The 26,079-nt window shown below is 35.4% G+C and overlaps 1 non-coding gene across 1 annotated transcript; it reads left to right on the top strand.

The window, feature by feature from the left end:
• Positions 1 to 3,237: 3,237 nt before the first annotated feature.
• LOC141644747 (small nucleolar RNA R71) lies at positions 3,238 to 3,344 on the top strand. Its single transcript, XR_012544356.1, has one exon. It is a non-coding gene; the product is annotated as a small nucleolar RNA R71 (small nucleolar RNA).
• The last annotated feature ends 22,735 nt before the right edge of the window (positions 3,345 to 26,079 follow it).

The following is a 26,079-nucleotide window of genomic DNA, read 5'->3' as shown; positions in this document are numbered from 1 at the left end:
TTTCGAACATAAGAACTCATAAAATTATGAAAATTTACAGGTCATCAATAGATAATATATGTGAAAACATATCCAAAAAGCACTGGAAAATCGAAGTTTAGCTAATTTTAGTCCAAAAATGATATTTTTATCATAAAATCACATTTTAATGCCATTATTATATAAAATGAACAATAAAAATTCATAAATTAACCAAAATATCCTAAATACATTTTAGGACCAGAAACTTTTAACATGCAAATATATTTTAAGGTTTTTCTTCATAAAACCAATTTAATTAGTTTTGTATGTTAATCATAACTCGGAAAAACTATAAACCGATTTGCATGCAAACAACCTAAGGCTCTTCATACCGCTTGTTAGAAATTATTAATCTCATTATATAACATATTCATATATGTTACAAAGTAATTTAGTCATAAAATTAATTTAGATCTTATGCATGCAACCAAAATAAGAAGCAAGGAAGAAATCGTCTTTCTTACTATATGATTTCGGTTTTATGTGCACTAACAAGATCTCCTTCTTGTTAGTTCTTGAGCTTTCCAATAATGGATGAACATTCATGCCTTCAAAATAGAAGCCCTCCAATAAGTAGAACCCAAGACTATCCCAAAATCTCACAAACTAACATGTACTAGATATTTGTAATGTGGTTTACATTGAAATCGATTACTAATACTCATATACTACTACTAGTATTATTAGTGATTGATTTGAACAAATTTGATTCATAAAACTTGAATTTTTGAAGAACAAGAGAGAGAATGTTGGTTTTTCATAAAAACATGAGAGAATGGAAAAAATGAGAGAAAACTCTCAATTGTCTAATGACAAAACCGGTGGGGGTAGGTCTTTAGGACCCTTTCTTTTTTTTCCTTTTTATCTTCACAAGACAAACTAGTGTACGGCTTTGTCATGGTCAAGTCACTATCAAGTGTCATAGACAAATGAATAAGACAAATGAATAAGACAAAACTTCTAAAAAATGCCCACCAATTTCGGTCACCTTGTGTAATATGGAGTCCATTTTATTTTTGTCAATTGTACAATTGTACGTCATGTGACATGTGACATGTCTTATGTCATGTTTTAATTTAAAATGCATATTTAACAAATTAAATATCACTTACAAATTAAATAAATCACATTTAACAAATTGACTAGTAATTCAAAATTACTTTCACATAAAATGGTCATTTAAATACTAGTTAGTATAATTCACAACATCTTGTAATTATGACTAACTTATCATTCTCATCTCGCGTGTTTCGCAAACACCGATTAATTTTAGTAATATAACTTCTTAAATTACAAAATAAAATCTTATTTAATCACATTATAATAAGATGTCATTTTCTCTCTTATGATAATAATTTGTTCAATTTTAAGGAATTAATTAATCTGTATCGACATACAATTAATTAACCTTTTCAATTAAGGGAATCGTCCTTTAGGTGTAACGTCAAGGGATCAACTGATCACCACCGTCGCACGACATTAATGTCAAACTCTAGCCAGCCAATCATTACCGATATGTGTGGACCAGTTGACTATATATGTAGTGTATCATCCCTTTCGTATTCTTGATATGAGTTTTAAATATGTGATCAATATTATCGACAATTGTGATCGCATTATTGTCGGGGACACTTACTCCAACAACTTGTGCATTTTAAAGCACCCATGTTAAGTTTTTCATAAATGGAATAGGGCATGACACTCACACTAGCACCTAGGTCGCAAAGGGCCTTATCAATGGTATATGTGGCTATAGTGCAAGGAATAGAATAGCTACCGGGGTCCTTACGTTTCGGGGGAGACTTATTTTGTAAGAGTGCACTACACTCCTTGGTGAAAGCAATGGTCTCAACCTCATTGAAGGATCGCTTCTTTGGGAGGGTTTCCTTCATAAACTTTGCGTAAGAGGGGACTTGGGTAAGCAATTATATAAATTGGACGGTGACTTGCAAATTCTTACAAACTTCCAAAAAACTTACCTAACTTACCTTCCTCCATGTGCTTTGCTAGACGATGAGGAAACGGTACTTGAACAACTTCCTTTGGAGGAGTATCCTCCACATCTCTCACTTTTACTTTCTCGTTCTTATTGGGAACATCCACCTTCTTTGAAACGGCATCATCTTCCTTAACATTAAGAGAGACTTCGTCAACAATCACCTCGTCATTTTCTTTGGGCGTAAGGGGCTCAACATCTTTGGTATCAAGCTTGCTCTTTCTCTTTAACATCAATAACCAATGAGTAAATGGCACATGATCCTTAACAAGAGGCTCTTCACTAGCCTTCTTTTTGTCATTTACCCCAAGCTTGGGCTTTTTAACAACCACCTCGTCATCCAAGGTCATGGAAGGTCCATCAAAGCTTGTACCACTTCTTAAGGAGATAGAATTAACGGTCGCATGTGGTTGCTCACCTTTAGGTGGTAATTGACCCATTTTCCTTGAAGAGCTAGATGAGGCTAGTTGAGCCATTTGTTGCTCCAACATCTTGATTGTGGCATTGTGAGCTTGATCAATCTTTTGGATTTGTGTGAATAAGTCTCTTTGCATTTGAACGACCATAGCCTCAAGCTTACCTCCTCCTTGGTTATTTTGTGGCGGGGGTTGATTTTGTTGGTAGTTTTGTTGAGGTGGCCTTTGTTGGTTTTGATAACCCGGTGGAGAATTATACTTTTGTTGTTGAGGGACATAGGCATTTTGTTGTTGTGGGGGTTGAGGTTGAGGATTAAGCACATTATTACTTCTATAAGACATGGTCGGGTGAAATCTTGAATTCGGGTTATATGTATTGGAAAATGTACCCGGTGGATAAGAAATTTGTCTTAAAGCTTGAAAAGTTACCTCCTCAATAGTAGCTCGGCAATGAGAGGTGTAATGACCCGCACCTCCGCAACCATCACAAACAATGATTTGACTTGTAGAAGACACGACATTGAGTTGTTGAAGGGAATCTCTAGCATCTCGTTCCGCCAATTGTTGTTGGAGTAAGGCAATTTGAGCTAAGAAGACGGGATTGTGGAGGATTCTTATTTACCTTTGAGTGACACAATTCGGGAATTGACATATTGTGCATCATGGACCGCCATAGATTCGATCGTGGCATGAGCAATATTGGTGTCAATTTGATCAAACCGCCCATTGTTGGCGGAATCAATAATCCTTCGGGGCTCGGCACAACATCCATTGTAGAATGTTATAGCTAGAAACCAATCATCTAGCCCATGATGTGGGCATTGTCTTTGTAATTATTTGTACCTCTCCCAAGCTTCATATAAGCTCTCAAGAGCTTGTTGACGGAATTCGGTGATTTGTCTCCTCAAAGTTTGAGTTTTCTCCGGTGGAAAAAACTTTTGATAAAAAGCAAGAGCCAACGTCTCCCAATTGGTGATTCCCATGGCGGTGCGGTCAAGGCTATTGATCCAAAGATTGGCTTTGTCCTTCAAAGAGAAAGAGAAAAGTATTTCCCTTATTTGGGCTTGAGTTACACCCATTTGACGGATCATGGAGCAATAATCGCAGAAATTTTGCACATGCAAATAGGGATCCTCCAAAGTACTTCCCCCAAATTGCTTCCTCTCTACAAGGCTAATGAAAGCCGGTTTGATCTCGAAGTCCGACGCGGTAATTTGAGTAGTTGTGATACCGGCCGGAACCATGGCCGCGGTTGGCTTTGAGTGATCGGAAAGTTTCACCATCTTTTTAGTAGTAGATGGTGGTGGTGGGGGAGATGATGAACTTGAAACCTCCTCCTCTTCAAGAACTTTTTGATCGTCTAGGTAAGACTTTCTAAAACTTTCAACTTGCACGGGAGAAGCGGCTTCTTTCACTTCTTTCCAAAACCGTTGTCTTCTCCTAAAGGTTTTCTCGGGATTGGAATCCGGTGAAAGTAATTCTCCACTACGAGAGGACCTGGGCATAAGACAACAATTTCTAGAAAATGATAAGTAACGGTCTCAAGGAACAAGTGTTCCTCAAGACAAAAGAAAACAAGATAAAAATCGACAATTCAAAATGGAATAAAACCGTGCTCCCCGGCAACGGCACCAAAATTTGGTAGGCTTATCGTGTACCTATACAGATATAATTATCCTAGACACAAATTAATGTAGCAATAGGGGTCGAACACAAGGAGACGGGAATTGCGTTGTGAAATGTTATGGAAATATTCTTATCAAGGTTGATTTCGTTTTGTTTGTTTGTTTGTTGTTGGTTTGATGACTAAAACAAATTAAGAAGTAAACTATATGATTAATGGGAGTCTAGGGGAGTTGAGTCACACATTCAAAGGTAAATATATGATCATGATAAATTCGGTAATAATAACATTATCAATTGTTTAGGCTTAAAGACACCCACCTTACGGTATTAGTGTCAACGATAGACCGGGTCCTAGATAAACTCTCGTTTATGACTAGGTCGTCCTACTACACATGCTTAGTCTAATTCAATTCCATGCCTCTTGACTTTTAGAACGAATGAACAAACCTAATTGATGATTAATGCTTTTAAACAAAGATTAAATGTGACGATGCAAATATGTGATAGAAACAATTAGACAATATATATCAACCTAATTTAACATTTTATATATTTGATTTTGCATGGCTTCCCTACCCCTAGACTAAGGAATTTAGCTACTCATAATGCAATGTAAACTATAAACTTTGTTGTAAGAAATGCTAAACATGATTGTCGAAATTATATAAACTAAATGATATAACATGAAATAAAAATGATACTAGTGTGATATAGATAAAGTACTAAAGATAAACTATGCGTAAACTAAATAGTAATGTAAAATCGTACACTAGAAATAGAAATACCATAATGGAAATGAACTTGTAAGGAAGAAACAAAGTAGAACCAAATGCTTGAATATATTAAGAACCAAATGTTTGATAACTAAAAGCTTAACAATATTAAAAACAAAATAAGAAAACTTATGAGAGAATTATTGCTTAAGGCTATTAGAGTGTATGAGACGTAGGAAAGATCACACTAATGACGGATTAAGGCCCCTATTTATAAGAAAATACGGGCATAACGTAAAATTCCTACAGGGGGTCAACCCCGATCGGGGTTGCCAGCCCCGATCGGGGGCATGGGTATCCGGGTCTTTTCTCTTCAATTCTTCGTTAAATGCTCGAGGAATCTCTATGCAACTCCTTAATGCCTCTTTAATCTCCGGTTGAATGCAATGTTTGGCATCTTAGAAATATCTCTATGTGACTTTAGCATCCTAAGCATTTGTTGACTTGTGAATTATGGACTTGACTTTGCATTTGTAATTCTTCAAATTAATCCATCATTTTATCCATGCAAGTCCATGCACATCTTTCATGTTGGTCCATCATCTCTTCTTTAGCTTAGCTCATGCTTATAGTATTTGTACTTGAGTAGAATTGGGCTCATTTTAGCTCATTTTCCTACAAAATATGAGAAAACATAGAAATGGAACTAGAAAGCAAAATATTAGCTCATAAACACTAAAGGTAGTGCATAATACATATAAAAATGGAGCTAAATAATGAGGTAAATATGTATAAAATATGCACTTATCACACACATGTCCTTTTTTTTCTTTTGAGTCATTCCACGAGTCTTTTCTTGTTTGAGTAAGTGTGCAAAGTAGTCGATTGTGTCTTGATTCATCATCGGTTCTTATCCTCAGACCATAATGGTCGGAACAAACGAAAGTTCAGCAAGCGTTCAGGTCAACCCGATGGTAATGGTAATAATCAAGTTTTGGCCGCACTACTTCGTCTTCAAGCTAGTCAAGACGTTGTCTATGCTCGTCTCCAAATAATCGAAGGTCGCATTGTAGCCGTGGAGGCTAGACTTCCTCTTGCAGAGGGTCCTATTCCCAACATCCCTTTGCACGACAATCCTCCACCCTTCGAAAAACCTGAAAATTATTCTTCACCTATTCTTACTGAAGCTGAAAAGTGTCTTCAGTACTTAGAAGAGCAACTGATGGGACGAAAATGTTGTCGTGCAAAGGAATATTTTTCAGGTTTTTTGAAGGGTGGAGGACTGTCGTGCATTGAAACCAATTTGAAAGGCATTGAAACCGGTGAAAGGTTTAACAAGCCTGCATTTCTGGAGTGGCCACCAATTTTTATGAAAAATTGGAACCTTTCGAATACTTCGTGTCATGTCAAGACACAAATTAGTGACATAAACACTAAGAAATTCCTTACCCCTAGCATTATATGTCTAGAACGACTCTCGTGATGCCAATGAACATGGATGTTCACAGAGATCTTGAGTAAGGGGTGAGGGTACGTATTAGGAAGCTCGTTTATCTGAACACCTAATCCTGCCCGCCTCGATAGCGGCCTCCACTAATGATCAGGGAAGTGATTTATTCTCGATATGTTGTCAGTTGTATGCATCTAATGCAACATTTGGGCTTTAATCCTAGCATGTGAGATTAAACTAAGTCGGTGAACAAAGAATTTAGCAATTAATTGGGTCTGAGTTGGAATTTAAATTAATTGCATGTTAACTGCCAAGCAAATAAATCATACAAGAAAATATGAAACATAGGAATAAATTACAAAAAATGAATTACAATTGATAATTTGAATTTACTACATAAGTACGCATCAAAACGGAAGGGTTTGAAAAGAAAAGAAAAAAGAAAGGAATTTAAAATATGAAACTACGTCGAATTATTAGTGATAATACGAAATAATAGTAGATTAAAGCCTTAAACCAAAGCTACGTCTGAACGAGATTAATTCAGAGGCAGAAACCACCTCAGAACAGGTGCAGCATCAGTTGCGTCCCTTAGAAGAGGTGCATCAGACCGTGCGTCTGTTCTTGAGTTGGGTTCTGACTGTGAAAGACAGACTCGTTAAATCATTATTGTTCATTGGTTAGTTAATGTTGATTATTGGTATATAACTCGAATAGAAGTGATTTAATCGTATTACATGCATATGGAACCATCATTAAAGCAATAAAAGAGAGAATAAATGAAACATTACAATGATTTACAAGGATGATTCATACAAGTCGGAAACGAAAAGAGCAAAATTAGAAGATGAATCAAAACGGAAACTGGAAAATAAAGATTGATGATGAAACATAAGGGAAATCATATTTCAAAGACGAATTCAAGGAACTTGATATGAACAAATCGAGGCTCTTAAATCCGGGTTCGAATTTAATGACGAAAACCCGCAGATACTAATTCTAAGGGAGTAGTTAAGTCAAAAAAGATTAATAAAAACAAATTTCATAAACGTAAAATATGAGAATTAAAAAAATAAAGGTAGAAAAAAGAAAGACAAAAAGAAACGGATACTCGAGGAGGCGCACCTGCTGGTGCGTTTCTTCTTGGTCGTCTTTCACTGCTGTTTTGCAAAGATAGATTAAAAAGATTGTTTTAAAATCGGTTTTCAGCATACTTGTGATATAAATCCGTACATTAGTTAATGTAAAGTAAAATACAATAAAGAAAATTGGGATTTACTAAAACAAATGAGGTAGACCGAGATTTTGGGTAAAAAACAGTCGGTTTAGTCAAGGCAAAATGAAGAGCAATTGCTAAAATTCAAAGATAAAATGGACCATAATCCGGTCCAATATCAATCCGTCTCATGCTAATAAATCTGGCCGATTTACTTGTGTCTTGGCAGCCCATTTTTGCAAGGTAAAAGGCTGACCAAATTGTAAGATTCCAAAGGACAATGACATCATATAGTCCCTTTGTTGTCTCCAAAAGAAGCCAAGACAAGTTAATGAGAAATGAACAACTTTAAAAACAACAAAAGAGGACCTCTAAGGGTTGTTTCAGCCATGAAAAAGAACTGCCAAAGCTGTCCAATTTTGTCTTGTTTTTGAAATATTTCAAATTTGTACTTTTATCTTGTTTCTCTTTCAATTATGGCCCTAGGATTTGTTGTTAGATGTATGGCCTATATTTAACATGAGTCTCTATATATAGAGCTTACCTATCCATGTAAAAATCAGATTTGAAGATTTGTTGGAATGTGAATATGAGGTTTTATAAACCCTTTTTATTTAGTTCTTTGCTTTGTGCTTGAACAACCTCCATTACTTAGTGTTTGGAGATGAACTCTATCCATTTGCTTAGTGCTTTGGAAGAGTATTATCCTAGGCTTAAACATGCTTTGTGATCTTTTTTAAGTCATATCTTTCTATCTTTCACACAAATAATCCCTCCAAAACAGCCCCAAACCGAGAGCAAACAACACACAAAAAACAGCATGTTTTCAGTCCTAAAGCAACAGTTCGCCTGACTGTTACTTTTGTCATTCGGGTCTTATAATATGTCGTTTGTTAGTTGGGTTTGTTCTTGGTCGTGGCTCTTCCTCCCTTTCTCATTTGCTCATGCTAATGTGAGGGCGAGGACAAGCCAAGCGGTTTCCGGGACCGTCCTATCCTTAGCCCGGTTTTAGGTCTCTTTTATTCTTTTTTTGTGTCATTTGTGATGGTCTTAAATTATGTTGCAATTTGTCGCTGTCTTGCTGCGTTTTTGGGACTGTTTTGGGCTGATTACGGACCATCTAACCGTTTTACTCCATTTGCACCCTCAGACTTACATGTTTGACGAAGCGAGATTAACTAAGTTGTCGTTTTAGTGATTGCTCGACTCGATGTAATATGAAAGTGCCCTCTTAAGAGGATTTAGAACAAATTGATTGAGTTGATTAAAGTAGTGGTCAAATTGGTCGGTCTATGCAACATGACTGGTACTGAGAATAATCTGATCTTACGTGGTCGTCGCGTAGCTCAAGGACGTAGGCGTCGAAAAGCAAGAGCGCTGTCTTAGAATGCAAAGGGAGAAGAGAAGGGCGGACACTCGCGTGAAAAATATGTGAGGCGGAGGCCTCTATTTATACTAATCGCATGAAGGAATTTAGGTAAAAGTAGGATTAGGAAAGAAATCCGGAATAAATCTGAAAATTGAAGAAAAAGCAGCCCAGGAAGAGGTGCAGCAGGAACTGCGATTGTTGGACCTTTAGTCATAATTAGTTATTTTGATAATGACAGTAATGATTTGTATGTGGACTTAATATTATAAACATATGCGTGTAATTGTGTGCTCATGTCTTAATATAGAAAGGAACAATTACAATGACGCAAGCTTGAAGTTTGGTCCAAGGAGGTATAACTTCAAAAAGAAGCAAGCTTGAAGTTTGGACCAAGGAGGTACAACTTCAAAGACATTTGATCGTAATATTCAAGATCAAGATCAAATAACAACCACAAGACTCAAGATGAGAGACTTGTGAAGAGCCGATTCGTTTACTGAAGATCTTCTGAAGATTAGATAGTATAAGTCGTCATCCGGTAATGGTTTTACTTTGTTTGATTTAAAGGTTAGTAAAGTTATGACCTCATAGCCATAACTTTACTGCTAGACAAAAATGATGCGTTAATTTTTGGAAAATATATTTTTAATGTTTTATAAGAATAAGAGAGTATTTATATAATTGGAATTATCTAATTAGAATTTAAGTTGGATGTATTATCGGTTTGTAGCACGATATTTATGTCTTCATGCAACCTAGGGTTTCAACTAAATTCTATCTCGATTTGTTGTGAACAAGTGGAGGCCAAATTGGACTCATGAGAGCCCAATGATGGGCCGGCCGAAACCCTAGAGGCCGAACCACCAAACCCTAGCCTCCTACTTGTTTGTCAAGTTATTTAGGGTTTCACACCTTCCAGAATATTCTAAACCCTAATCTAAAAAACTATAAATACCTCTCTTCATTCAACAATTATTGGGGACACACATCTACAACTTTCAAGAGAAAAATATTTAAGCAAAAATTCTTTGAGCTGTAATTCTTATTTTACAAATGGCTTATACAAAAGTTGCGCATCATATTTGTCAATCACTCAAAGGAAATCGTTATAGGATTCTAAGTACACAAAGATATTATACTCACTCGCATAACGTGAGATTGGTATTTATCGTTGTGCTTTTCTTATTAACGTAAGAGCAATCTAGAGTATTTAGCGATACTCAATTTGAGTTATAATCATAGTGTTGAGTATACGAGTGGATTGATAATTTTTGTAATCCGTAGAAAGGTACTAAAAATTATTAATCGAGAATAGTGGACGTAGGTTTCAACGTGTGAAACTGAACCACTTCAAAAATCCTGTGTGTCTCTCTTTCTCTCTTTCTTTATTTTTGTTATTTCGATTTTGCGTTTATTATTAGTAAATTAATTAGTTGATTTTAATCAATAAAATCAAATAATTAATCTTACATCATATATTTTGAAAAAGTGGTCATCGTTTTTAATACTCAATTCACCCTCCCTCTTTCGTATTCGATCAATAGACTCCTCAATTGGTATCAGAGCCTCGTGCTCTTGATAGCCTAACAGCTAGAGTCTGATCTTTTTTTGAGTTTATTTATCATTTTTCCGCTGCATTTATTTTTTATCAAATGGATTCCAAACACCTTAAGTGTTCTATATTCAATAGGAAGAACTATGGTTTATGGAAGAATATGATGATCCATTTAATTAAGGGTAACGATTGGGATTGCTGGTTGATTATCAAGAATGATCTGAATAAGATCTTACTTGCAACCACTAATGGCACTACCGTCGAAAAGAAGGAAGAGGACTATATTGAGGCGGATTATAAAAAGGCTGAGAAGAATTCAAAAGCAATAAGCTTATTGCAAAACGGTATGATTTCAACTGAATTCGATCGTTTCTCAACCAGTTCATCTGCCAAGGAAATATGGGATGGTCTAGAATTAGCCTATGAGGGAACCGCTGTTGTCAAAAAGCAACGTATGGCATTACTGATGCGAAAATACGAGATGTTTGCCATGGAGCAAAACGAGTCAGTTGACAGCATGTCCTCTCGATTTTCTAGTATCATTAATGAGCTAAAGAATTTAGGAAGAACATTGACTCCGAGGAAATTGCTAGGAAAATTCTTTGAAGTATGTCTCGCAGATGGAGACATAAAGTGTGTGTTATAGTGGAATGTAAGGACCTAACTTCGTTATCCTATCAGGAGCTACTCGGAACCTTAATGGCTCACGAGATTACTCTGAATCAGGATGAGGAGGAAGCTGGTATAAGCAAAAAGATGGCCTTACAAGCCGAGTCTAGTAAGATTAATGATTCTTCAGATATTGAAGATGAAACTGTGTTGTTTGTTAGACGACTTAAGAAAAAGTCCTTCAATCAAAATCAAAATAAAACAAATAACAAATCAAAGCAAACTCCCAAGAAAACTTCTGAATCAAAAGGGTCCTTCTCTAATCGTGGATGCTTCAAGTGTGGTGATAATGATCATATGATCAAAGATTCCCCCCCATGGAAGAAAATAAAAGACAAAGATCAACGTAACAAGACAAAGAAGGAATTCAAGCAAGTTATGATGGCATATTGTTGGGGAGACTTGGACTTCGAAGATGGCGAATCCGAAGATGAAGAAGAAACTGCCAATCTTTGCCTAAGCAACGTTAGTCTTGACCTATTCTCCGACAGCGACAATGAAAGTAATGTTTCTAATGCTGAGATGTGTCTTGTTGGAAATTCATATTCAGATTCAGAGGATAAAGAGGTAAGCTTTCTTGAACTTAAAAAGCAAGTTAAGAAATTTTCTAAGAGTGCTTTAATTAAGTCTTTTGAAGAAAACCTTGATTATTGTCATGAACAGAAATTAGAGATAAGAGACCTTAAGGAACAAATTCTAGACATTGCTGAGAAAAACCAACTTCTAAAAGCTAAAGCCAAAAACTCAAGTCTAAAGTTATGGCTACCCCAACTATAACTTCAGACATGACAAATGCTGAGAAAAACGCTCTTGAATCTAAAGTTAAGGCTAGTGATACCATAACTTCAGAGCTCAAACTCAACATTAAGCATCTTCAAGCTAAACTTAAAGCTAGTGATGCTATAACTTCTGAGCTGAAGAAAGTCAATGAGATTTTAAAATATGAACTTAATGGCAAAGATAGTGTGGTTTCCGGACATAAGAGAGAAATTACATTTTTCTCTAAGCAATTGAAAGAAGCTAGTGATAGTATGTCTGAACTTAAGAAACAACATGATAATGAGAAACGTGTCTTGAATGAACGTTTTGATAAATTTCGTGAAGATTTTGAGAAACGTAACTCTTCCAAGGATTCAAGTGTAGATCATTCGAAATGTGAAAAAGAAATTGAGTCCTTGAAAGAATTACTCTTACATGCACGAAAAGTTCATGATAAGTGGGAAGGAAGCACAAAGGTTTTAAACTTCCTTACTGAACAATCTGATAATAACATGAAGATGGGACTTGGTCATGAATGCTATAGCCGTAGAGACCATGATAAATGCAAATCTAATCCTTCTGATCACGATTTAAGAAAAAGAAAATATGTTATTCTTCCAGAATACTTGATTTGCAATTACAGTGGCTCTATTGGACATATTCAAGTCAATTGTGTCAAACTTGCTTTGGATAAGGAAAAGAATGTCGAATCTGTTAAGACTTGTGAATTCATCGTGGAAGACGATGTCTCAACTATAGATGAATCTAACAACAATGAAGAATGTAATAATGAGTTTAGATGGACTTATGATATGGCTTTCGATTACTCATCTGTTCCTCTAAAATCAAACAAAATAAATGAGAATCAAAAGCATACATTCAAGTCTAAAGTTCATAACACTAAACCTAGAGTGTCTCATGAAGGTATTAGACCCAGAGCTACTTTTGTTAGAACAAAACTTAGAGTACCTTATGTTCCGATTGTTAGACAAAGACCAAGACAACCAAATGTTAAAGCCAAAAGAATAATAAGACAAGTATGGGTTAAAAAGGATCAAATCTACAGAGTCACTAATCATAAAGGACCCAACTTAGCTTGGGAACCTAAAAGCTGTATTTGACTCATTTGCAGGAAGTAGTGAAAGAAAATAATATATGGTATCTCGACAGTGGATGCTCGAGACACATGACAGGAGACAGAAATCTTTTTCTTTTACTAGAGCCCTTCTTTGGTGGCAAGGTTACTTTTGGAGATAACAAGAAGGGTAGGATTATTGAAGTAGGAAAAATTGGAATTTCAACCTATCATTCAATCGACAATGTATATCTGGTAAGTGGTATTAAACATAACTTACTTAGTATTTCTCAATTATGTGACAAAGGTAACAAAGTTGTTTTTCATGCCGATGTTTGTCGTATCATAATTGAAGGTACTAGTAATGTTTTACTTGAGGGTCACCGTAGGAGGAATGTGTATATGATTGACTTAAATATTGTCAATACAATTCCTTCTTGTGTATGAAAGCAACCTCAGATGATTCTAGATTGTGGCACAAGAGGTTTGCACACATTAGTCCAACTATTTTAAAGAAACTTAAGTCTATGGATTTAGTTGAAGGCTTGCCCTCAATTAAATTCGAGCAAGAGAAAATGTGTGACTCATATGCCCGCTGCAAACATGTTAGATCCTCATTTAAACCTAAAAGAGTAGTTAGCACTAAACGACCACTTGAGTTGGTACACATGGATTTATTTGGACCTATGAAAGTTAGAAGTCGTCGTGGATCAAAGTATATATTTGTTCTAGTCGACGATTACTCAGGTATGTCTGGCCAATCTTTCTCTCCTCTAAAGATGAAACTTTCGATGAATTTGTGGCAATAATGAAGCTTGCCCAAAATAAATATGATAAAAAGCTAATTTCGATTCGGACGGATCACGACACGGAATTTGATAATCAATTGTTTATAGAATTATGTAGGAAAAATGGTGTAGGACATAACTGAAGGAAATGTAGATTCATATACATACTAACATACTCATATATGTCAAAATTAATTTGTCATAAAATTAAATACGGATTTTATGCATGCAAACAATATTATAAAATAGAGAAGAATTCATATCCTTACATTGAAATTTTGGTTCAAATGGGCACAAAAGAAATCTCCTTTTCTTTTGTTCTTGAGCTTTCCTTTAATGGAAGAACAAGATCCAAGTGTAGGATCTCTCCTTAGGAATAATACCCAAAGCTAACTCTTAATCTAATTAATATTATTTGAGCTAGTATAATATTAATCTAGTGAAAAATTGAACCAAAAATGTTTGGTTTTTGGGTTCTCAAAACCGGTTGAGAGAGAGGGATTTTAGAGGATTTTTATCTTTCTAAAACTTAATCTTTTTAGAAGTTGGAATAATGAATAATCTTACTACACTATTGCATGTAGTGTATGGCAAAAATAAAAGACAAAAACCCTTTGCCTTTTCCTTTTGTCCAACCGTGTAAGAGGGAAGAAAGGTGGAAGAGAAAGACCCAATGCATGCCCTTGTTTGCCTTCACAATGCAAACTAGGGTTGCATGGCTACTAAAGCATATAATTATTATGTTTTCCACTTATACTACAAACACAATATTTAGCTCAATTCTCCTCCAAATTTCGGCACATTGGATAACATGGTATCCATTTTATTTTTGTCAATTTTGTCTTATGTCACATGTCATGTGTCACACAAATTTGTTATGTATTTTTAACGTATTAAATATCAACGTATTAATAAAAACACGTCATATACAAAATCGACTTAGTAATTCATAATTACTTGTGCCATAATATTTTACCAATTTGTAAATCATATTTATAATAATTCATTCAAATTTAATTGTTTCCTTAAACAATGATTTCATCCGAGTAATGATACAATTCAATTACTTAGACCGTATCTCATTTAATCACATTTCAATTTGATACGTAAATTTTACTTCCAAAATCGTCCGTCAATTTTTCAAGTAATTTAATTAACTCGTAACATTATACGATTAATTAAATGATCAATTAAGAGTATCGCCCTATAGGTATGACCTAGGGGGTCAACTGATCACCACCGTCACACGATAGTAATGTCAAACTCTAGTCAGCCAATCATTACTGATATATGTTGACCAGTTGACAGTAACAATATTACTTCCCAATTGTATTCTATATAATGAGACTTAAACATGTGATCATCATGATCAACAGTCGTGATCGCATTATTGTCGGAGGACACATATTCCAACAATCTCCCACTTGTCCTCGACAAGTGTGCGTCACCAATTCTCTTGTCCTATTACTATCTCCCACTCAATGCAAGGTGTCTTTCAGGTCGTACTTGCAAGTGATCATATCGAGAGTGGTTTCCTCGATCTGGAGAATAACTGATTGACCGGACTTATCTATCATAGATACTTTCCGAGCGTGGCCACGCATTTCGATTCATTACTCCTCGAGTGGCCCCGAGATATTGTTATAACCCTGACTAGGGGTGGACAATTCCTATCGCACTCATTCCCTTCGACTAGCCACAGCCATCATAACCCAAAATATGCCCATTTGACCCCATTTACGAAGGTCGTAGTAACACAAATCAAAGTTAATCTGAAACTGTGCCATCTTAGGTGAATAGTCTTTAGTCAAAAGAATCGACTCATTTTGAATACTATAGTAGCTCTCGCCACGACCAGGCTATATAAATTTGCCAGAACTCTATAAGCGGTCATAAGGCCCGACAAAATGTTCCTAACAGTCTGCCTATGTGATCGACTAGTCATCTCACATGACTCTATGGCACTTGAACTTGCCATCAATCGCCTCACACTCTAGTCACTTCGAGACGTCACCTCATATAAGTGACTATGGGCAAATACTATGTTAATCCGTGTTCACTTTAACGGGGTTCAATTGTCTCTACAACCCGTTTGGATGTAACAATGTATAAATTAAAGATAAAAGACAAATGTGATTATGAACATGAACAAAAACAACACTTTTATTTCATTTCAAAATCTAACAAAAATTTGGTACACGTTTAAGTCCCATGGACGTAACATGTCCATCATGCTTAGCCTGCGATAAAGGCTTGGTGAGCGGATCGGCAATGTTGTCATCCGTCCCAACCTTACATAACGCAATTTCCTTCCTTTCAATAAAATCTCTTATTACATGATATTTTCTAAGTACATGTCTAGATCTATTACTAGACTTTGGCTCTTTAGCTTGAAAGATTGTCCCACTATTATCACAATAGAGAGTGATGGGATCATTGGCGGTAGGTACTACTTTTAGACCTTCTGTGAATTGCTTGATCCACATAGCTTCCTTGGCAGCTTCTGATGCTGCTATGTACTCAGCCTCCGTTGTAGAATCCGCGGTTACAGCTTCCTTGAAGCTTCTCCAGCTTACGGCACCACCAATGAGCATGAAAACAAAACCAGCTTGTGATTTCATGTCATCTCTATCTGTTTGAAAACTTGAGTCCGTGTATCCATTAACACACAACTCAGTGTCTCCTCCAAACACAAGGATAGAGTCCTTAGTTCTTCTCAAGTACTTAAGGATGTTCTTGACAGCAATCCAGTGACTCTCACCTGGATTTCCTTGATATCTACTCATCATGCTCAAGGCATATGAGACATCAGGACGTGTGCATATCATGGCATACATGATTGATCCAACAGCGGAAGCGTAAGGGATCTCACTCATGCGTTCAACATCATGGGGTTTAGAGGGAGATTGAGTCTTGCTCAATATCGTCCCGGTTACCATAGGTACCAAACCCCTTTTGGATTTGTCCATGCTGAAGCGTCGAAGAATCTTATCAACATAAGACTCTTGACTTAGTGCCAATATCCTCTTGGATCTATCTCTATAGATCCGGATACCTAATATGCGTTGTGCTTCTCCTAAATCCTTCATTTGGAAGTGGTTACCTAACCACTTCTTAATAGAAGACAACATTGGAATATCATTTCCAATGAGTAGTATGTCATCGACATACAAGATTAGGAACACAACTTTGCTCCCACTAAATTTCATGTATAAACATGGTTCCTCAACATTTTGAGTGAAACCATTTTCCTTTATTACATCATTGAATCGATGATTCCAACTTCTTGATGCTTGCTTAAGACCATAAATGGATCTCTTAAGCTTGCACACTTTGTTAGGATTTTCAGAATCAACAAAACCTTCGGGTTGTATCATGTACACCTCCTCTTCTAAATGCCCATTTAGAAAAGCGGTTTTGACATCCATTTGCCATATTTCATAATCATGAAATGCGGCGATCGCTAACAAAATCCGTATGGATCTTAGCATGGCTACGGGGGCGAAGGTCTCATCATAATGGAGACCTTGGACTTGGGTAAATCCCTTTGCCACTAGCCTAGCTTTGTAGACATCGTCATGTCCTTCTATGCCATTCTTGACTTTGAATATCCATTTGCATTGGAGGGGTCTTGCCCCTTTAGGCAAATCTACCAAGTCCCAAACTTGGTTTTCAAGCATAGAATCCATTTCGGACTTCATGGCTTCTAGCCATAAGGTGGAATTAGGACTAGAGATTGCGGCCTTGTAGGTGGCGGGTTCGTCACTTTCCATAAGCAACACATCGAGTGTTCCATCTTCCTCGATAAGTCCCACATATCGATCGGGATGGCGAATTACTTGACCCGTCCTTCTTAGTGGAGGAGGTACAACCGCGTTAGACGACGAAGGAACTTCTTCTTGCGTCTCTACCTCGGTTTGTGGCTCTTGAACTTCGTCAAGTTCAAAATTTCTCCCACTCTGTCTTTTAGAAATAAAGTCTCTTTCTAAGAAGACAGCCTCGCAAGACACAAACACTTTGTTATCTTGAGGTTTATAGAAGTAGTATCCTCGAGAATTCAAGGGGTAACCTACAAAGGTGCATTTTTCGGATCTTGGGGCAAGCTTGTTGTCATTCTTGGTCTTGACATAAGCATCACATCCCCAAATTTTCATGTAGGATAGATTAGGAACTCTTCCTTTCCACATCTCAAATGGAGTTTTTCCGGTGGCCTTAGTGGGACTATTATTCAAAGATATAATTGCGGTTTGAATCGCAAATCCCCAAAACGAGTTTGGTAAATCGGTTTGACTCATCATTGATCGAACCATATCAAGTAGGGTTCGATTTCTCCTTTCGGCAACACCATTGAGTTGTGGTGTTCCGGGTGGAGAAAGTTGTGATATAATACCACAACCTTTCAAGTGTGAATCGAATTCAAGGCTAAGATATTCTCCACCACGATCGGAACGTAGTGCTTTTATCTTTTTGTCCAATTGGTTCTCTACTTGGTTTTGAAATTCCTTGAATTTCTCAAACGCTTCACTCTTATGTCTCATTAAATAGACATACCCATGTCTACTCAAGTCGTCGGTGAAGGTTATAAAGTAGTCATAATTTCCACGAGCGGTGATAGTCATTGGTCCACATACATCGGTGTGTATGAGTCCCAATAGCTCACTAGCTCGTGTCCCTTTACCACTAAAAGGATTACGAGTCATCTTGCCAAGTAGGCAATATTCGCATGTACCATATGATTGATAATCAAATGGTGTAATCACATTACTCGAAATTAATCTTTTGATGCGATTCTCGTTTATGTGACCTAATCGACAATGCCAAATGAACGCTTCACTTGGGTCACTTGTTTTGAGTTTCTTTGATTGAATGTTATAAATATCATTTGTCGGATTTGAGGTCTCTAAAATGTATATGCCATTGATTGAGGAAGCTTGGCCTATAATCAAGTCGTTCCTAGAAATAGAGCAACGATTGTTCTTAATGACAAAACAAAAACCGTCCATGTCTAGCATGGCGATTGAAATGATGTTTTTAGAGACCGTAGGCACATAAAAACAATTATGTAAATACAACTCAAATCCGTTTGGCAAAGCTAGAACATAAGTTCCTTTGGATTCGGCCGCTACCCGAGCTCCATTTCCAAGGCGTAGATCCACATCTCCCTTGCTAAGCCTCTCCACATCTCTTAAACCCTGTAAATGATTACAAAGGTGAGAACCACAACCGGTATCTAGTACCCATGTCGTAGTGGAAGTATAATTTATATCAATAACATAAATTTCTTAAGGAATTTTACCTTTCGGAGTGATGATTCCTTCCCTTATATTTCGCAAATACACGGGACAATTCCTAAGCCAATGTCCCATGCCATAGCAATAATGGCACTCATCATTAACTTGCTTGAAGTTTTTGATTTTCTTTCCCTTCTTCTTGAACCTCTTGCCCTTTGAAGCAAGAACTTGATTGCTAGAGCTCCCACTAGCTTTGGCATCCTTATCTTCCAGAGACAAAGACCCTATAGCTTGCATGAGGTAGTCTTCCTGGGACGGACTCACACGAGGTCTAGTAGTAGTGGGTGGTTTAGAAGAGGTGATGAAATTAAGGTTTCCATCCAAACCTATCCCAAAATGAAGTTCTCTAGTTGTATCGAAATCGTTGTTGGAGCAAATGTCGTCAAGAACATTGTGGTAAGAATCAATAGTTATTGGTGCGGTAGCATTTGTTGGATTCATTGTAAAGAACTACAAATATGGAGGAAAAGGAAATATTAACATTTGTCTTTTAAATCATACTTGCAAATTAACAAGATATGAACATTTAAATAGTGACCTCTACCCAACTATTATAAATGATTCCAAGACCCAAATTCATATCAACTTAGGCACGGGATAGCCGGTGAAACCCTTATTAATATAACTCGGTTGATTAACGTTTAATCGATTCTACTTTTAGAACTCTTGGTCGATAATATTACATTAACAATTATCTTTAGCCCAAAACACATCGACAAGGGCACGGTGGGGCCGATACATCCCTTATCAAAAACTTTTGTTGAGTTCAATCCAAATTTCGAATAAATGTGTCCATGATCCAAACTCATATTAATTTGGGCACGGGATGGCCGATGAAACCCTCATCAACACGAATTCGGTGGATAAACATTCATCACCCACTTCCCCTACGTAACAAGGTTTGTACCCCGGGATGGCCGAGTGCACTCTCTCGCGAAATAGGTTTTCATGGTTTCTACTATTTGGTAAGGCTATGTCTCAATTAATTGTTTTAGCGAGAGGTCATGTCAATTTATTATCTATCACGTTTTAAGTGAACTAAAGCGGTGAACTACGATAACTTTAATTGACACGGTCGATAAACTCGATAAGACTATGCATGTTTAGTTATGGCGATTTAGCGATGCATGTGACATAAAATAAAATGCAAGCATAAAAGTAAATAAATCCTAGTATGGCCTTTCCTAAAATAGAAAAACTCTTTAACTATTACAAATTCGGAAACCAACTCCGTTGGTCCCTTGAACTTCGGTTGTGACACGCATCGCGAGGTAACACCGTCTTTATGTATCGCCATTCTTGAAGAAATCCGTCTTTGGGAACTCCGGAATGAATAAAATTACATAAAAATTACATAATTTCCTATTATACATTTGTAACTTAAATAAAATAAATCTATTAAATTACAAAACGGTGATACGAGATCACAATTAAAAAATACAACCGAATCGATATTCCCATACATTTCGGGAAATACCAATTAAAGACTAAGGCCATACTAAGTATAATTACATAATTCAAAAATTACATAAATTAAAATTATGACAATCATAAAGAAAATGCAGCTTTATCATATGTATGAACATGCTCAATTTATGCTAAATCGCCTTTAATTAGCCAATATCGTATATTACTCGGTTTTTACGGATTTGCGTGATTTCAACATTTTATAATCACAAAAATACATACACTCATATTTATGCATAAGTTAATTACCCTAACCTCTTAGGACTCAAAATTTAGTCTTCACTAATAATTTGACCATAATTAACCCAAATTTTATAAAATTGTTCATAAATGGACCAAAAATTACAAAATAAGCTATTAAACTTCAAATAAATCACAAAATTTCAAATAAATTCAAAATTTGAAATTTAAATTTATGAACATTCTGGAAAAATACCATGACACTCATAATGTTCAAAATCTTAGGTTAAAAAGTTCGAAATTTTCCGGAAAAACAATGTTGCGGTTTATCGATTTTAACTAAAATAATCATAAATCATGAGGAAAAATTATATTCATTAACTTTTCAATTTTAGATCTGAAAATGATAATAAAAAGCAACATTAGACGTTTTTCCTAAGTCATAGATTATGTTTTATTAATTTTTCACTAATAATGTCACTATTTATGCTATTTTTCTTGAAAAATCCATAAATCATGCAAAAAGACTTTTTTATAGCCAATTATTTTAAACACATCTTGTAACATTGCATGTGACAACATATTAATTTTCTATGACCAGATTCGAAATTTAACTCATATTAACCTATTTTTCACCTAAATCCGAATTTAATAATGAAAAATCCATTTTTCGAGCATAACAAGTCCAAAAATTATGAAAATTTACAGGTTATCTCAAAATAATATATGTGACAACATATCCAAAAATCAATGTAAAATTCGAAGTATAGCTAATTTTAGCCCAAAAATGACATTTTTACTCATAAAATCACATTTAAATGCCATTATTGTAAATTATGAACAATAAAAAATCCGAAAAATAACCAAAATATCCTAAAACATTTTAGGACCAGAAATATTAACATGCATGGATTAATTTCGTGATATCTCATAATAACACAAATTTTACAAGTTTTATTTGTTATTCTTATAACTCGGAAAAACTTTTAACCGATTTGCATGCAAACAACCGTGGCTCTGATACCGATTGAAGGAAATGTAGATTCATATACATAATAACATACTCATATATGTCAAAATTAATTTGTCATAAAATTAAATACGGATTTTATGCATGCAAACAATATTATAAAATAGAGAAGAATTCATATCCTTACATTGAAATTTCGGTTCAAATGGGCACAAAAGAAATCTCCTTTTCTTTTGTTCTTGAGCTTTCCTTTAATGGAAGAATAAGATCCAAGTGTAGGATCTCTCCTTAGGAATAATACCCAAAGCTAACTCTTAATCTAATTAATATTATTTGAGCTAGTATAATATTAATCTAGTGAAAAATTGAACCAAAAATGTTTGGTTTTTGGGTTCTCAAAACCGGTTGAGAGAAAGGGATTTTAGAGGATTTTTATCTTTCTAAAACTTAATCTTTTTAGAAGTTGGAATAATGAATAATCTTACTACACTATTGCATGTAGTGTATGGCAAAAATAAAAGACAAAAACCCTTTGCCTTTTCCTTTTGTCCAACCGTGTAAGAGGGAAGAAAGGTGGAAGAGAAAGACCCAATGCATGCCCTTGTTTGCCTTCACAATGCAAACTAGAGTTGCATGGCTACTAAAGCATATAATTATTATGTTTTCCACTTATAATACAAACACAATATTTAGCTCAATTCTCCTCCAAATTTCGGCACATTGGATAACATGGTATCCATTTTATTTTTGTCAATTTTGTCTTATGTCACATGTCATGTGTCACACAAATTTGTTATGTATTTTTAACGTATTAAAAATCAACGTATTAATAAAAACACGTCATATACAAAATCGACTTAGTAATTCATAATTACTTGTGCCATAATATTTTACCAATTTGTAAATCATATTTATAATAATTCATTCAAATTTAATTGTTTCCTTAAACAATGATTTCATCCGAGTAATGATACAATTCAATTACTTAGACCGTATCTCATTTAATCACATTTCAATTTGATACGTAAATTTTACTTCCAAAATCGTCCGTCAATTTTTCAAGTAATTTAATTAACTCGTAACATTATACGATTAATTAAATGATCAATTAAGAGTATCGCCCTATAGGTATGACCTAGGGGGTCAACTGATCACCACCGTCACACGACAGTAATGTCAAACTCTAGTCAGCCAATCATTACTGATATATGTTGACCAGTTGACAGTAACAATATTACTTCCCAATTGTATTCTATATAATGAGACTTAAACATGTGATCATCATGATCAACAGTCGTGATCGCATTATTGTCGGAGGACACATATTCCAACAATAACTTCTCCGCACCACGAACCCCACAACAAAATGGTGTCGTAGAATGTATGAATCGAACCCTAGAGGATATGGCCCGTACTATGTTGTTGTGTAGTGGCCTCCCTAGAAGTTTTTGGGCAGAAGCTTTTAGTATCGCATGCTATGTGTATAATAGAGCTATGATCCGACCTATTTTGAAAAAGACTCCCTATGAACTTTTAAGAGGGAGAAAACCCAATATATCACATCTCCGTTGCTTCGGGAGAAAATGTTTTGTTCACAATAATGGAAAAGACAATTTAGGAAAATTTGACCCCCAAAGTGACGAAGCTGTTTTTCTGGGATATTCGGATCATAGTAAAGCTTACAAAGTGTTCAATAAAAGAACCTTGTGCATAGAAGAAAGTGTTCATGTTCGCTTTGAAGAAGATAATGTGTTTGATAAAGTTGAACAGGAAGAAGAGGATCCAGTTGAGCCCGATTTCTTTTTAGCAAGAAATGATCCTTTAAATGAAGATGAAAATATTCAAGGTATCAATGATGAACTGGATAACTCTGCAAACGATCCTAACAAAAGTGATGACTCCGTAGTTAATAATACTATTGACCCTTCCTTAAATAAGGAAAAAGATCTTGAAGTTATACCTAATGATGTTGTAACTTCCGATCCAAATCATGATAATTCTAATGAAGTTAGTGATACTTCTGAAGAAAATCCCAAGTCTAACTCAGGGGGAACAAGTCATGATTCCTCGTCTGCAGATGGTGCGAGTTCATCAAATGATAATGAGCCTAGAGTTCTCAAAAAGTGGAAACATCAAAGCTCCCACCCTTTGGACAAAATCCTAGGGGATCTAGAACAAGGCATTAAAACTAGAAGGTCCTTGAATAATTTCTGCTCGTTCTTCTCTTTTCTGTCAATCATTGAACCTACCAATATCAAAGAAGCTCTTGTTGAACCTGATTGGGTAACTTCTATGCAAGATGAGCTTCAACAATTCAAATGCAATAAGGTATGGCACTTAGTTCCATGACCTACTGATCGAACTGTTATTGGTACAAGATGGGGGTTCAGAAATAAACTGGATGATGCAGGACTTATTACAAGAAACAAGGCACGACTAGTTGTCCAAGGCTACAATCAACAAGAAGGGATCGATTATGACGAGACCTTTGTACCCGTAGCAAGACTTGAGGATATTCGTCTCATTATTGCCTTTTCTGCTCATAAAGGAATGAAATTATTCCAAATGGACGTTAAGACTGCATTTCTTAATGGCTATTTGGAAGAAGAAGTTTATGTAGAACAACCTCCCAGATTTTTAGATAGCAAGTTTCAAAACCACGTTTATAAATTAGACAAAGCTTTATATGGTTTGAAACAAGCTCCAAGGGCATGGTATGACAGATTATCCAAGTTTTTATTACAAAATAATTTTAAAAGAGGATCTGTCGATAAAACCTTGTTCCTAAAATCCGAGGGTTCTAATTTACTTGTTGTGCAAATTTATGTAGACGATATAATATTCGGTTCTACTAATGAAAAATTGTGCAAGTATTTTTCAGATCTAATGACTTCTGAGTTTGAAATGAGCATGATGGGAGAATTGAAGTACTTTCTAGGTTTATAAATTCAACAAACAAAGGATGGTATAAAGATTCACCAACAGAAATATATCAAGGAACTAATTCAAAAATTCGGTATGGAAAATGCAAAATCTTACGATACACCTTTGATACTTGATAAGAAGATAACTATAGATGAACATGGTAAGTGTGTCGATGAGACTACATATCGAGGTATGATTGGTTCACTTTTATATTTAACTGCAAGTCGTCCTGATATAATGTATAGTGTATGTGTCTATGCACGATATCAATCGTGTCCTAAAGAGTCACTTATGATTGCAGTTAAACGTATCTTGAGATATTTAATTGGTACATCAAATTTGTACTTATGGTATCCACTTGAGTGTAATTTCGATCTAGTAGGGTATTCTGATGCAGATTATGCAGGATGCTCTTTAGATAGGAAAAGCACTTCTGGGTATGCAACGTTTGTTGGACCTTGTATCATCACATGGGGATCAAAGAAACAAAATTCAGTTGCAATGTCTACTGCTGAAGACGAGTATGTATCTGCTGGACTGGTATGTTCTCAATTACTTTGGTTAAAGCAACAACTATGTGATTATGGTATAAATTGTTGGAATATGTGTCCTCCGACAATAATGCGATCACAACTGTCGATCATGATGATCACATGTTTAAATCTCATTTTAAAGAATACATGTGGGAAGTAATATTTTATTGTCAACTGGTCCACACATATCGGTAATGATTGGCTGACTAGAGTTTGACATTACTGTCGTGCGACGGTGGTGATCAGTTGATCCCCTTAGGTCATACCTAAAGGGTAACACTCTTAACTGATCGTATGACGATACGGGTTAATTAAATTACTTTAAATTGACGGACGATTTTGGAAGTTATATTTACGTATCTCATTATAATTTGATTAAATGAGATATGGTCTAAGTGATCGAATTGTTTTATTACTTAGATGAAATTATTGTTTACGGAAACAATTGCATTTTAATGAATAATTTATTATAAATACAAGAAGTTGTGATTTATAACTGGTGAATTATTTTGGTACAAGTAATTATGAATTGCTAAGTCGATTTTGTACATGAAGTATTTTATTAATACGTTTTTAATATGTTAAAAATGCATAACAATTTTACATGACTTGTGACATGTGACAAATTGATAAATTGACAAAGATAAAATTGAACCCATTTTATCTAATGTAGACCGAAATATGGGAGGGAGTATAATGTTTAATTTGTGTTAAATTATTAAGTGGAGAGCATAATGATTATAACTAGCTTATAGCCATGCAAGCATAGTTTTTCTTGAGAAGAAGACTTGCCCATGCATTGGCTCACTCCTCCTCTCCTCTCCCTCTCTCCCCACCGGTTTTCCAAGAGCCATATAGAGAGTTTTTCTCTATCATTATTCATTCATACTTTTAGATAATATTTCTAGTGTAAGAAATACAAAACTCTCAAAGAAAACTAGAGAAATAAACACTCCAAAATTCATCTTCTCTTGGCCGAAAATTCAAGAGGACAAACAATAATTTTGGGTCAATTTTTAGTCAAATTAATATTGTTCTAGTATCAATAATATTAATTTTA

This window comes from Silene latifolia, chromosome 2, assembly GCF_048544455.1.
Source record: "Silene latifolia isolate original U9 population chromosome 2, ASM4854445v1, whole genome shotgun sequence".
Taxonomy (NCBI): Eukaryota; Viridiplantae; Streptophyta; class Magnoliopsida; order Caryophyllales; family Caryophyllaceae; genus Silene; species Silene latifolia.
The sequence above is the reverse complement of the archived record's forward strand: the minus strand, read 5'-3'. Positions and strand labels throughout refer to the sequence as shown.